This window comes from Colias croceus, chromosome 1, assembly GCF_905220415.1.
Source record: "Colias croceus chromosome 1, ilColCroc2.1".
In the NCBI taxonomy this organism is placed as follows: Eukaryota; Metazoa; Arthropoda; class Insecta; order Lepidoptera; family Pieridae; genus Colias; species Colias croceus.
This window is the reverse complement of record NC_059537.1, coordinates 2,755,775-2,771,249: the sequence shown is the minus strand read 5'-3', so window position 1 is coordinate 2,771,249 and position 15,475 is coordinate 2,755,775. Positions and strand designations below refer to the sequence as shown.

The 15,475-nt window shown below is 33.5% G+C and overlaps 1 protein-coding gene across 1 annotated transcript in view; it reads right to left on the bottom strand.

The window, feature by feature from the left end:
- Window positions 1–14,707, bottom strand: part of LOC123691031 (beta-arrestin-1) — a 162,651-nt gene extending 147,944 nt beyond the window's left edge. The window contains exon 1 of the mRNA XM_045635224.1: window positions 14,386–14,707. The gene's annotated coding sequence lies outside the window, so the exon portion shown is untranslated. The remainder of the gene's footprint in view (window positions 1–14,385) is intronic.
- Between the last annotated feature and the right edge of the window lie 768 nt (window positions 14,708–15,475).

The following is a 15,475-nucleotide window of genomic DNA, read 5'->3' as shown; positions in this document are numbered from 1 at the left end:
ATGCTTTGAGTTAGCATTAAAAAAATGCTGTATTTCTAGGTCGGCAGCAAACTATATAACTACGATCCTATGTTCCCCCCCACCTCTTTGGGGTACAAACGAAATAAAAAGCGGTACGTTCTGGTACAAACCTAGTACAATCGAATAGAATTGAGAAACACTCATTTTTATTCAGTTAGCAGCGAACTATATAACTATCTTTTTCGGTTCTGATAACGGCACAATCCGGTACAAACGATATGCTTTGAGTTAGCATTAAAAAAATGCTGTATTTCTAGGTCGGCAGCGAACTATATAACTACGACCCTATGTTTCCCCCCACCTCTTTGGAGTACAAACGAAATAAAAAGCGGTACGTTCTGGTACAAACCTAGTACAATCGAATAGAATTGAGAAACACTTATTTTTATTCAGTTAGCAGCGAACTATATAACTACGACCCTATGTTTCTCCCCACCTCTTTGGGGTACAAACGAAATAAAAAGCGGTACGTTCTGGTACAAACCTAGTACAATCGAATAGAATTGAGAAACACTCATTTTTATTCAGTTAGCAGCGAACTATATAACTACGACCCTATGTTTCTCCCCACCTCTTTGGGGTACAAACGAAATAAAAAGCGGTACGTTTTGGTACAAACCTAGTACAATCGAATAGAATTGAGAAACACTCATTTTTATTCAGTTAGTCGAATTTTCTTTAGTATCTTCATGTATATTTATATAAACGTGAATATTAGTTTTTTTATATATTTTTTTCGGTTCTGATAACGGTACACCGTACAATCCGGTACAAACGAAATGCTTTGAGTTAGCATTAAAAAAATGCTGTATTTCTAGGTCGGCAGCAAACTATATAACTACGACCCTATGTTTCCCCCCACCTCTTTGGGGTACAAACGAAATAAAAAGCAGTACGTTCTGGTACAAACCTAGTACAATCGAATAGAATTGAGAAACACTCATTTTTATTCAGTTAGTCGAATTTTCTTTAGTATCTTCATAAATATTTATATGTATAAACGTGAATATTATTTTTTTAATATATTTTTTTTTCGGTTCTGATAACGGTTCAATCCGGTACAAACGAAATGCTCTGAGTTAGCATTTAAAAAAATGCTGTATTTCTAGGTCGGCAGCGAACTATATAACTACGACCCTATGTTTCTCCCCACTTTTTTGGGGTACAAACGAAATAAAAAGCGGTACAATCCGATACAAACCTAGTACAATCAAATAGAATTGAGAAACACTCATTTTTATTCAGTTAGTCGAATTTTCTTTAGTATCTTCATGTATATTTATACAGGGTGGCCCGTTTACAGTGGTCCAAAAATTTTTTTCAGCTTGAGAGCATCATGAGTAATCATTTAAAACAAACTTTAGTTAAGCGAAAACTTATGGTTTAGAAATTATGAATTTTTTTTTAAATAATCCGAAGTTTCAATGTTTTTGTCACAAAACTACTCTGATATGAAAACTACTGGACCGAATTAAATGAAATTTGGTATAGGTATAGCGCAATAACCTACCTATCGCGCTATAGGCTCATCTTGTGTAAATAATTACACTGCATTTTTTTATTTTAACTTTTTCTGTAGTTTTTTGAATTTCTCAGCAAAATGTCGATTTTTCGAAAAAATCCTGTGAAAAAAAAATGTACCACCAAGGTTTTGCTGGTACTGCTAAAAACTTCCTTAACATAAGGTTATTCTTTACACAAAAAATCATAGTTGTCCTTCGATTGTAACATCTTCAAAAACAATATCATGTGCATTCAACACATGAAAATCGAAAAATTACGAAATTTACCATAATTCAATTTTAATCATTTGGCACGGCCAATTTTTGGTTAAAGAACCATTTATTGCCATAAAAGTCGTTACAAATCAGTATTCACATGGCTATAAAAGTTAAAATGAATGAAATAAAATTTTTACCTGCTAGCCAAGATAACTTTACTTTATTCTAATGTCAATTTATTGAGTTTTTTTTTTTGTTAAGTATTTAGTTTTTAGGTTTAAATCTTAATGAAAGGTTTGGAGAATCAATAAAACAACATAAATATTAATTAACATATTGTTTATTTTTAACAAAAGGTTTTCGAAATGCCGTCCGCCTTTCGCTAAACATAATCTGCATCTGCGTAAGAAAATTTATTCGCAGCCTATTAAATGGCTGCCGGCTTTCTTTGATGGCTGTTATAGCCACTTGAATTTTCCTCCAATTCTTGCTCCGATGTGTTCTCCCGTGCGTACACAATCTCCTTAATGTATCCCCAAATGAAAAAATCAACGGGGTTCAAGTCGGGTGAACAGGCTGGCCAGTGGATGGTGCCACCGCGACCGATCCTCCTCTCCGGATATGTATGAACCTAAGGTATTAAATGGTATAATACCATAAACTGGTATACAAATGTACCTATGTATAATGAATTTATGGTTATTTATAGGCATAAATTCAAATGGCTATAACAGCCATTAAAGAAAGCCGGCAGCCATTTAATAGGCTGCGAAGAAATTTCTTACGCAGATGCAGATTATGTTTAGCGAAAGGCGGACGGCATTTCGAAAACCTTTTGTAAAAAATAAACAATATGTTAATTAATATTTATGTTGTTTTATTGATTCTCCAAACCTTTTATTAAGATTTAAACCTAAAAACTAAATAACAAAAAAAAACTCTATAAATTGACATTAGAATAAAGTAAAGTTATCTTGGCTAGCAGGTTAAAATTTTATTTCATTCATTTTAACTTTTATAGCCATGTGAATACTGATTTATAACGACTTTTATGGCAATAAATGGTTCTTTAACCAAAAATTGGCCGTTCCAAATGATTAAAATTGAATTATGGTAAATTTCGTAATTTTTCGATTTTCATGTGTTTGCACATGATATTGTTTTTGAAGATGTTACAATCGAAGGACAACTATGATTTTTTGTGTAAAGAATAACCTTATGTTAAGGAAGTTTTTAGCAGTACCAGCAAAACCTTGGTGGTACATTTTTTTTTCACAGGATTTTTTCGAAAAATCGACATTTTGCCGAGAAATTCAAAAAACTACAGAAAAAGTTAAAATAAAAAAATGCAGTGTAATTATTTACACAAGATGAGCCTATAGCGCGATAGGTAGGTTATTGCGCTATACCTATACCAAATTTCATTCAATTCGGTGCAGTAGTTTTCATAACAGAGTAGTTTTGTGTCAAAAACATTGAAACTTCGGATTATTTAAAAAAAAAATCATAATTTCTAAACCATAAGTTTTCGCTTAACTAAAGTTTGTTTTAAATGATTACTCATGATGCTCTCAAGCTGAAAAAAATTTTTGGACCACTGAAAACGGGCCACCCTGTATAAACGTGAATATTATTTTTTTTATATATTTTTTTCAGTTCTGATAACGGTACAATCCGGTACAAACGAAATGCTTTGAGTTAGCATTTAAAAAAATGCTGTATTTCTAGGTCGGCAGCGAACTATATAACTACGACCCTATGTTTTTCGCCACCTCTTTGGGGTACAAACGAAATAAAAAGCGGTACAATCCGGTACAAACCTAGTACAATCGAATAGAATTGAGAAACACCCATTTTTATTCAGTTAGTCGAATTTTCTTTAATATCTTCATGTATATTTATATAAACGTGAATATTAGTTTTTTTATATATTTTTTTTTCGGTTCTGATAACGGTACAATCCGGTACAAACGATATGCTTTGAGTTAGCATTAAAAAAATGCTGTATTTCTAGGTCGGCAGCGAACTATATAACTACGACCCTATGTTTCCCCCCACCTCTTTGGAGTACAAACGAAATAAAAAGCGGTACGTTCTGGTACAAACCTAGTACAATCGAATAGAATTGAGAAACACTTATTTTTATTCAGTTAGCAGCGAACTATATAACTACGACCCTATGTTTCTCCCCACCTCTTTGGGGTACAAACGAAATAAAAAGCGGTACGTTCTGGTACAAACCTAGTACAATCGAATAGAATTGAGAAACACTCATTTTTATTCAGTTAGCAGCGAACTATATAACTACGACCCTATGTTTCTCCCCACCTCTTTGGGGTACAAACGAAATAAAAAGCGGTACGTTTTGGTACAAACCTAGTATAATCGAATAGAATTGAGAAACACTCATTTTTATTCAGTTAGTCGAATTTTCTTTAGTATCTTCATGTATATTTATATAAACGTGAATATTAGTTTTTTTATATATTTTTTTCGGTTCTGATAACGGTACACCGTACAATCCGGTACAAACGAAATGCTTTGAGTTAGCATTAAAAAAATGCTGTATTTCTAGGTCGGCAGCAAACTATATAACTACGACCCTATGTTTCCCCCCACCTCTTTGGGGTACAAACGAAATAAAAAGCAGTACGTTCTGGTACAAACCTAGTACAATCGAATAGAATTGAGAAACACTCATTTTTATTCAGTTAGTCGAATTTTCTTTAGTATCTTCATAAATATTTATATGTATAAACGTGAATATTATTTTTTTAATATATTTTTTTTTCGGTTCTGATAACGGTTCAATCCGGTACAAACGAAATGCTCTGAGTTAGCATTTAAAAAAATGCTGTATTTCTAGGTCGGCAGCGAACTATATAACTACGACCCTATGTTTCTCCCCACTTTTTTGGGGTACAAACGAAATAAAAAGCGGTACAATCCGATACAAACCTAGTACAATCAAATAGAATTGAGAAACACTCATTTTTATTCAGTTAGTCGAATTTTCTTTAGTATCTTCATGTATATTTATATAAACGTGAATATTATTTTTTTTATATATTTTTTTCAGTTCTGATAACGGTACAATCCGGTACAAACGAAATGCTTTGAGTTAGCATTTAAAAAAATGCTGTATTTCTAGGTCGGCAGCGAACTATATAACTACGACCCTATGTTTTTCGCCACCTCTTTGGGGTACAAACGAAATAAAAAGCGGTACAATCCGGTACAAACCTAGTACAATCGAATAGAATTGAGAAACACCCATTTTTATTCAGTTAGTCGAATTTTCTTTAATATCTTCATGTATATTTATATAAACGTGAATATTAGTTTTTATATATATTTTTTTTTCGGTTCTGATAACGGTACAATCCGGTACAAACGAAATGCTTTGAGTTAGCATTAAAAAAATGCTGTATTTCTAGGTCGGCAGCAAACTATATAACTACGATCCTATGTTCCCCCCCACCTCTTTGGGGTACAAACGAAATAAAAAGCGGTACGTTCTGGTACAAACCTAGTACAATCGAATAGAATTGAGAAACACTCATTTTTATTCAGTTAGCAGCGAACTATATAACTACGACCCTATGTTTCTCCCCACCTCTTTGGGGTACAAACGAAATAAAAAGCGGTACAATCCGGTACAAACCTAGTACAATCGAATAGAATTGAGAAACACTCATTTTTATTCAGTTAGCAGCGAACTATATAACTACGATCCTATGTTCCCCCCCACCTCTTTGGGGTACAAACGAAATAAAAAGCGGTACGTTCTGGTACAAACCTAGTACAATCGAATAGAATTGAGAAACACTCATTTTTATTCAGTTAGCAGCGAACTATATAACTACGACCCTATGTTTCTCCCCACCTCTTTGGGGTACAAACGAAATAAAAAGCGGTACAATCCGGTACAAACCTAGTACAATCGAATAGAATTGAGAAACACTCATTTTTATTCAGTTAGCAGCGAACTATATAACTACGACCCTATGTTTCTCCCCACCTCTTTGGGGTACAAACGAAATAAAAAGCGGTACAATCCGGTACAAACCTAGTACAATCTTATAGAATTGAGAAACACTCATTTTTATTCAGTTAGTTGCCAACTTCACATAGGTAAGTCTATGTATTAGATTTAATTTTGTTAGAGCTAAAAAGTTATCGTGTTTATTTTATTCTTAGACTCTATTAGCATTCATTTGATCCTCTAACTAAACTAACATTGCTCCTTGCGAACATTGCTCTCCTCTTTTACCTATTTCCATTATCAATAAGTATGAATAATGGAAAATATTAATCTTGGATTCATTAATTTAGTCTGGAGACCGTAAAATATTTTGAGACAGTCAAACTTAGATCGCTTTTTATTTATACAAACGCTTACAAAATCATATGAATATTTTTACGAATCCACCTTCAGTTGAAAGTCGCCAGCTCGTCCCTTCAGAATTCCACCCAGACATTTATATCCTAAACGTTTTATTGCCGTTCATAAATCAATAATGTATTTAAAGAATTCAAGATAAACATATACGTTATTTATTGCAGAGAAAAGTTGGCAAGAATAAGGGACCAGATGGTTTTGTGTATTCCTACCAACAGCTCTACATGTTCATATTTTTATGTTATTGTGTACTCGATTGCTTTTCGTTCTCGAGTAGTCTAGAAAGATCTAAATTGGTTCAGCAACTCGTCTCCGTCTAATGCCTCGAACTTTAAATAGCCTCTTAACTTTAACAACGGCAATCTGTATTGACACTTGAATCTCTGACCCAAAACCTGAATCTAAATTCTAAATCTGAACCTAAATTATAGTTTAATAACTTTTTTGTATGTTCATGTACTTTTAATTTGTACTCGCTCTTAGTTGTTCTTGGTCCATAGTTTTTATTGAGCACTAGCGGTCCGCCCCGGCTTCGCCCGTGGTACATATTCACGTTTTCTCTACATGAGAACCATCACTGAACTTCAAGGAATATTATAAAAAAAGAATTAACGAAATCCGTTAAGCCGTTCTCAAGTTATGCGCTTACCAACACATTTTGGGATTCATTTTTATATTATAGATTTGTTTAATGGTTCGCAAATCGCAATTGCAGGTACGGAAAATTTTATAACGTACGAACTACGAAGGGTATTTAAAAGTCATTTCAATGCCACAGCACATTGACTCTGGACGCTAAAAAACGATATTTCGAAAAATAATTAATGATACCATTATGTTATTTTATAGAACATAATAAAAATGATAATTTATTAATAACAGCATTTTTATGTTATCTACCCACTTAAAACAATATTTTTCAAACTTTTTGCTAATTTAAGGTGAATAAAAATAATAGAATTAAAATTTATGAAATAACGTTCATTGGTATAAAACTACAATTAAGTACATATTTATAAGCATTTTTTATGATAAAACGCTGATTCATTCGACTAACGTTCAATTCAAATCTTACAGAAGCCTTCGTATTTTAAGTATTTATTGCATCCATATTATTCAATAACAAGAAAATAGTATTTAAATAATCGAATTCATCTAACTAAACCAATTTTAATTAACATTAAAGCAATGTATTGAGTAAGAAAAAACATCTACCAAAATTTGAGAAAAAGGAACGCAGTAGGCGTTTTTAAGTGAAAAATCACGTAAAATACCTTTCATATACATATTCAGTACCTATCATGTTATATAAGTTAGCACCTAATCATTATAAATTATCGTACAGCAGACATATGCAACAAGATACTCCATGTATTACGTAATGCACCGTGTTAAATGGCGCCTAACGTCATATACCACATCAAGGATCAAGTACAATTTAAAAATTGTATAAATTGATCCGGTAGTAACTATGTACAATGTACATGTAGATATCAAAATAACGAGGTATAACTAAAAAGTCGTGAAAATCGATATCGAAGACGGAATAATCCAAAAAGCAACTAACTATAGGAGTGTAGGATGTATCTGGGGGCACGGTAGTGCCCCCGCCAAGACGAGCAAAGCGAACAAGCGGAGCGCACGGGCACTACCTACCTTTTCTCGAAGCGCTTCGACGTTTTTTTGAACCCTCATAACTTGGGTTTGGATTATGCTAGATCAACAAAATTTTCGGGATATATTGCCAATAGCGGACTTATTGAAAATATTAAGTTTTAATTACATTAGCTTTTATACTTCAGATTTTATTTATATCTAAAAAACGCTAATTTCGTCACTGACTCACTGATGATCATCAAAATTCTTAAGGTATTTCCTAATGTCCTAGAAAGCTGAAATTTTGTATGTAAGCTAGTATTAGCAAACAAACAACAAAAAAATTATAAAACTTGTAACTTTCATCCCCCAACCCCTTAAACTAGGGAATGGGAGTTTGTATGAGACCTGTAATTTTAAATTAAATTTTGATGACGCTAGAGGTCTAATCTAATAATCTAAAACTTGGTTCCCCTAGATATATATATGCATAGGTACTCCTTGTTAAAAAAAAAAATTAATCGACATATAAAATTTTGTTACAAACAACTTACAAAAAGAAATGAAATCCCACCAAAAACATTTTCATGTAAAATGTTGCCAAGACGAGCCCATATGACTCGCACTGTGAAAAAGTTATCAGATCTCATGTAGAGCCAAGCTTCTAACACTACACGCCCTAACTCTACAAGGCCTAACTTCACAAACTCTACACCTTAGTCAAAATATGTGGCTTGGCCGTTCGTTACTACAAGAACTATTGTATAACACAAAAGTAATGAACAGTGAATTAATTAATTTTTCACCTTACGCCGATGTGAATGTAGCGAAATGGCCAAGCCACATATTTTGACTAAGGTGTAGAGTTTGTGAAGTTAGGCCTTGTAGAGTTAGGGCGTGTAGTGTTAGAAGCTTGGCTCTACATGAGATCTGATAACTTTTTCACAGTGCGAGTCATATGGGCTCGTCTTGGCAACATTTTACATGAAAATGTTTTTGGTGGGATTATGTTTTTCCAAAAGACTTGTTTAGATTCAATAGTTGAGGTTTGAAAATTGAAAATTGTTCAAACTCGTATTAGTTATACCATTTTATAATAAAAGCTTGTCCTCAGTTGGAAAACATGACATTCTTCCTTCTATATAGTTACTTCTTACATATGTAGAGTAACACGTTAGCTTTTCCATACAATATTCGAGATATTCCTTTTATTCGTTACCTCAAGATAATATATTTACTTCCGTCAAATATGAAAATGGAGCGAGCATATTATTATAATTAAGTCAGGGTCTTCAAATATCTGCACACGAACCATCCGTGCTTAGAATGAACGATTCATTATTTTTAAAGCAATTTTTATGCCGTTTACATATTTTGATGGACGACGGACGTTAAAAATAGAATTTATTTCGCACCCTACTCTAATAATCCCCAAAACGTCCATTCTAATTCATCGCAGAAAATACAAAAAATACAATGTTTGGAAACTCTTTTGTGAGATAATCCTGTTACAATCAGCTTGGCCAAATATATTTTATTCCCAGGAAAATATTGTTTTTAAACATATTTATTTGTGTCCATCAATCATCTGTCTGTGGGATGGACAAGTGATAACTGCGTTAAAAAAAAACCGACTTCAAACTTGCACTTGCAAAAATGCCCATAAAATAAAAACTACTGGGCCTATCCGAATAAAATTTTTATGGGACCAATTCGATACCATCCCGCATCGAACAAAAAAGAATCACGTAAATCGGTTCAGAAACCTCGGAGTAATCGGTGTACATACATAAAAAAAAACATGCCGGCCGAATTGATAATCTCCTCCTTTTTTTGAAGTCGGTTAAAAACGAAGGTACTTTGCACGTACTTTGTATTCTTATTGGTCAATACTAAGAAATCCAATGATTAACTAGTACCAATATCCATTCCGACAATACTGAGTCACCCAGATCTGATAACTGACCATGCAATGAGTCAGCACTATTCGATACTTATCTCTCCAGACCCTTGTTTTAAATTTTGAATGATAGGTATGCTTATTATATTCTCTTTAACTGTTGACTCTAATCAACGACGTGACCTTTCAGAATTATACAATATATTGGACTGGCTGAACAATGAAGTAAATATATTAACTATGTACCTATATTTAAATATAAGTAGTCTAATATCTTACTGAATTTTAACTCACAATATTAGAAAAATATTTTCACAAAACAATTTTCAAGCACGAAATAGTTATTCATTTCAGAATCGCTTAATAAATGAATTAGGTACGGAATAACATTGGAATTTACTTTAACACACAGCTAATCTATTCAAATATTTGATATTCATGACACGAATATCGCAAACACGACAGTTAAGTACTAACCACGTGCCTTTGCTATTTTTCGTTACATGCAAAATTCAAGGTCTCATTCTGTCGCTATATAGTTTCTTAGATAGTAACATTTAAGTTATCTAACCTATCCATTTTAGTCTCAAAAAATTATAATACATTACCAAGGTACTTATATCGCGGTCGCGGTTTTTGAAATTAAACTCCTTTGCAAGGACTGACATGAAAATTTGTATGCATATCGGGTAGGTCTGAGAATCGAACAACATCTATTTTTCATAACCCTAAGTCATAAGTGATAGCAGTAAGAGCAGAACGGCAGAATAACGTTTGGATATTTTTTATCTCAATTTAATTAAAGCTCAACCTATATTTATTATTTTTATACCTTTACAGTCTACACTTTTTTAATTTATTGGCAATCTATTGATAAAATGTTAAGCGGCAACCCTACAACTATGTACTAAAATATTAACTAATCGATTTTATAGTTGGATGTGGGCGAAACACGTCTAGCTTTATGTCCAATTCATCATGCGTTTTGACTGAATGGGCAGCCTGTCTATAAATAGTAAACTATCTTAATTTAAATAATATTCACCAAAAATTTTCCGAGCAATGATAATTTTTAGGACATTCAGAAAATAACTGTAAACTTTTTGTCACTAGTCTCTGACCCTGTTATATTGTCTTAGTTTATCTTAATCATTTGTTCTTAATTACTTATATTTCATGGAACTGAACACCGAAATTTCACGTTACACTTCTTATGCTACAACCGTGGGCGTTGTTAATATATGAAGAAACTCATATTATGTTTGCTAACTTTGCCCAAATATTACAGACATGATATCGTCAAGAATTTCAGTGATCATAGTCATTCACTTCACCATTAAAAATGTATACAAACTCATTGAGATTTTTTTTAAGAATAGATAATGTTCGATATTACGAGGCGCGATACGAACCCGCGTCTTTCGCCTCGCAGCGGCCGACGCCTAACCTCTGGATCACTCGCGATCCTGTCAGAGCAATCGTATTTATTCTACTCTTTCGATTTAATGTGTTAAAGGGACACCCCATGCCAAAATCATACTGATAATAGTTTAAACTTAATGGCTCCTCTTCACGATCGGCCATGATGGGCGATTACACGCGAGCACGATCGTGTAGAGGGGCTATTCGCCTGTAGTCGCCCATCATCGTCGTTGATCGTCGTCGTGATCGTGGCGAACGGTAACTTTGCGGTTTTTCGGGCACACATCAAAGGGAATCGCTTGTAATTGCGAGCGTGTGCCCACACGATCGCCGATCATTCATTCACCAGAGGACAGCGAGCCTTGCGTACGTCGCGTCGTTTTTAAGTTTTTAAATAAAAGTGAGTGCGAGTGCGAAACAATGACTAGTGGGTGGTCAAATGCACCTATTAAGTTGTATAGGTATATTTACTTTAGGAATATTTACATTGATAAAATGATTGTATACGGAAATTAAATTAATGGTAACTGCAGCTATAACCTCCACGTCCATCTTGAATGCGTGCCGCTTAATTAATGATCACCGACGATCGTGTGGATGCTTGCACGATGATGGTGGCGATTACCTTGCCGATTATAGACGATCAACGAGTGTCGATCATGGCCGATTGTGAAGAGGAACCATTAAAGGATTGCAATTAAAGCATGTTTTTAAGCTATTGCATAGCTTCTATCGCGGGCCTTGAGCGCGGGGACCGAATCCAGAAATTGCGTAACGAAAAACCTCACGCTCCCCACTCCGACAGGCACGGAGGTGTGGCTTGAAGGCATGCTATGGGCAATAGCTTTATCGCGGCAGTCCCCGAGTGCCACACTTTTTTTTTAAGCTATTGCATAGCTTCTATCGCGGGCCTTGAGACCGAATCGAGAAATTCCGTAACGAAAAACCTCACGCTCCCCTACTCCGACGGGCGGAGGTGTGGCTTGAAAGTGTGGAGGAAGGAAGGTGGAATTCCTCTATCGAAAAAGGAGGTTTCTCGACCAGTCTACTCGACTGGCCGGCCGTTACGGCCCCAATGGATGATGTCGGAAAGTTGTATATATAGCTCTGTACCGAAAAATTTCGCTTGCGCGATTCAGAGCGAGGTGTCGCTACAAAGGCATAGCATGCAATAGCTTTACCGCGGCAGTCCCCGAGTGCCATACGTATTTTTTTTTATCTCTATAATATTATACACAACCTACTACAGACCTACTCTACAAATTATGTTGACTTCTTGTTTACTTCCATTTTACGTGCACTACAACCATGCACTGAAATATATCTTACTTCTAAAAGCCGTCAAAAAGCAAATGGCTCGCATCGATGAGTAACTGTCGCGTTATGCAGCCGGGGCAGACCGCGCAGTAAATATTAATTAGTTAGTAAAGTCGGCGCCATCACTTTGTACTATTCATCATACATGGGGGACTTATCAGAACTTCGCGTTCGTGCCTTTCAGTGGATTTTTGTTAATAATTTACATTATAGGTCATGTGTTTATTAGGGCTGTCCCTATTGTAATACTCTTTTTTTCAAGGTGGCAATTAATAATTGGCAATTATTTTTTAGCACCAATTAATAACAAGCGTTTACATAACTATCCTAATTTCTAGGAGAACTAGTGAATTACTAAAATTAATAATCCTACTTAAAAAAAAAATAACAATCTGCATGTACAGAAATAGAAATCAAGATAGAATTATTGAGAAAGATAAGATATAATATTTTTCATACTTGTTTCCAACTAAATGGTTGGCAGAAGGATATAAAACAAATAAAATATTATTTTAATTTTGCTCGACCCTATTATTTCCTTGATAGTTTCTTCCTGTTCTTCCCACATTTGTTGCTGGTTGATGTTTAAATAAATATTATTTGTTTTTTTTTCTGTTGGTATTAAATATTATTGGTATTTTCTTGTCTAGTCTTGTTACAAGGTAGTTTAAGTGTCTATCTATGCTGTTATACGTCTAATTCGTGAAAACCACCTTGAATGTGGTTTTACAAATTAAAGTCTTGTTTAGCTCTATACAAGTCTTTACAGATTGTCTTCAAAAGAAATGGTATTTAATGGTATAGTGGTGAAATACCAATTTATATTGATTGCATGCGTTTTTATTTTTTGCATTTAAAATTTAAATGCTCATAAATATAATAATTACTGGAAAATAGTGAAGGTGTATAAAAACCATAATAGTATAAACCCATTGACCACCGAACGGCCCAATGAGACTGTGACACAATAGATTTTCTATTGTGTCTGTGATTCCGGGGGCTGAGGGGTTAAACCTACACCTACAAACTACACACCTACCTTCTGCTTAAACTTACTGATATAACTGAATTTTTTGCATTCTTTAAACTTTAAACACATATTGCATGTAAGAATTTTTTGTTTTATTGAAAATAATGCACAAATAATTATAACACTAAATGAACTATTTCCGCAATAAAAAAAATAAAAATTAAATTATTCCAGTGAAAAACAATAGAAATTATACATTGATGTAAGTGTAGTAGGTACTATTTTAACTTATTAAGCAAATGCGTCCACAAGATAAATTAAAAAAAAAACATTATAATCTCTTCAGCTGCTTTTAGCTCTGTTAGTATCATGTAACTAACCATTTTATATTTAAAACTTGTAGGTAGAATTAGGTTTTGAAAATGTAGATTTAACGGCTATACTCTATAGGTTATTTTAAATTCCCATCGGTTTTCCTGCATGCTTATCATAGCGACTTTAAGCCATTATTTGTTACAAAAAATGTAATAAATACAGTATGTTTCAGGTAATGGCTTATTGTATAATATTGGTTTGTATAATAAATGATTGCTAGACATATGTAATAGCATATAATAAATTAAAAATATCAGCTGGTTTAAAAAAACACTAACTAGCCCTGTTTTAATTCTTTCTCTTAAGTATTTAATTAAATCAAAATTTAGAATTTCATACGAGATATTTTAACACATTATACTAACAGAATGATTTAAAATTCATTGACAACTGTGTGGCTATATAATAAGTACATGTTGCACTTATTATTTACAGAAACAATTACAATTTATTTCAGCATACAATTTATTTTGAGGATGGATAAAACTTTTTGGCAGGATGTGAGTAGGGTTCGGACTTTACGGGGTTCTTTACTAGACAATAATGGAACTGGAATAAAAGTTGTACAAAATAAAACGATTACAATTATTGATTTCAAAAAGTTACGATGAAACCGGGTGTTTTATAAACATCGGAAATTATGCATGAAAAAGTTACTTACAACAAGCTCTCCTGAGAAAATGTAATCACTGCTTCTGTTTATTTCACTCTAGTAGTCATCCATTGAACACATTGTGAAGCACTTTATAAAAATAGTAGGTAAATACTATGATCTAGTCACAACTGATTAGGTATCAATAATGGCGAGCTTCGTAAAAAATAAACACTGCACTATTTTATTTTATATAACACGGCATAGGTAATAACACGAGGTTGTTCCGAATGATAACAAATTCATCAACAACTTGGATATTGTTACAATCGCACTATAACATTCAGACAAGTCCTCGCCACACTCGACAAGATAGACGAAAAGAATAGATATAAAAATATTGCGCACGCATCCGGTTGACGGATGACACAGGCACAAGTTGACATTTTAATAAATGTTACCCTAAGAGATGTTACCAGTTTCTGCACCTTATCTGTCAATATATTCTAGCACAGTTTAATAAAATAATCTATAAAAATTATAATCTCATAACCATTGGGAATTAGTCCAGTCATTTTGTTCCAGTTCGAAATTTAATACTTCGTAATTGCACTTATAAAAATCATATAAAACAATGTCGCTATTTGGTTTCAAATGACGTTGAGAAGGATTTTCTAATAATTTTAAGAGCGGGATGATGCGCATCGATCTAAGGCCTCGTTTCCACCTGCAAGTAAACTCGCGGATGTCTTGCATGAGTTACTTGCAATATCGTTAACATATCCTGCAATTTGTTGCTGCAATAAATGTCATGCGAGAAGCTCGCGGATCATACTATCGCAACTTATCGCGGAGGTGTTTACACACCAGATCTTGCGAGTGACGGGATAGGAATTACTGTCACAATTTTTCTATTCTATTTTGTGAAATAAATCGTATACTATAATTTATAATGTGTACTTTTTCATGTAAAATGATCTAATGAACTAATGTAAATAATATATAGTATATATAATAACTTAGTTAAATTATAAAATTAGATAAGCATAATATAAATATATTGTATGCCAATTTGTTGGTGAATTGTGCGGACATGAAATTTATTATAAAAACTTTGTAACCACAACTCAACAAATAAATTTCCATTTCATTTCATTTT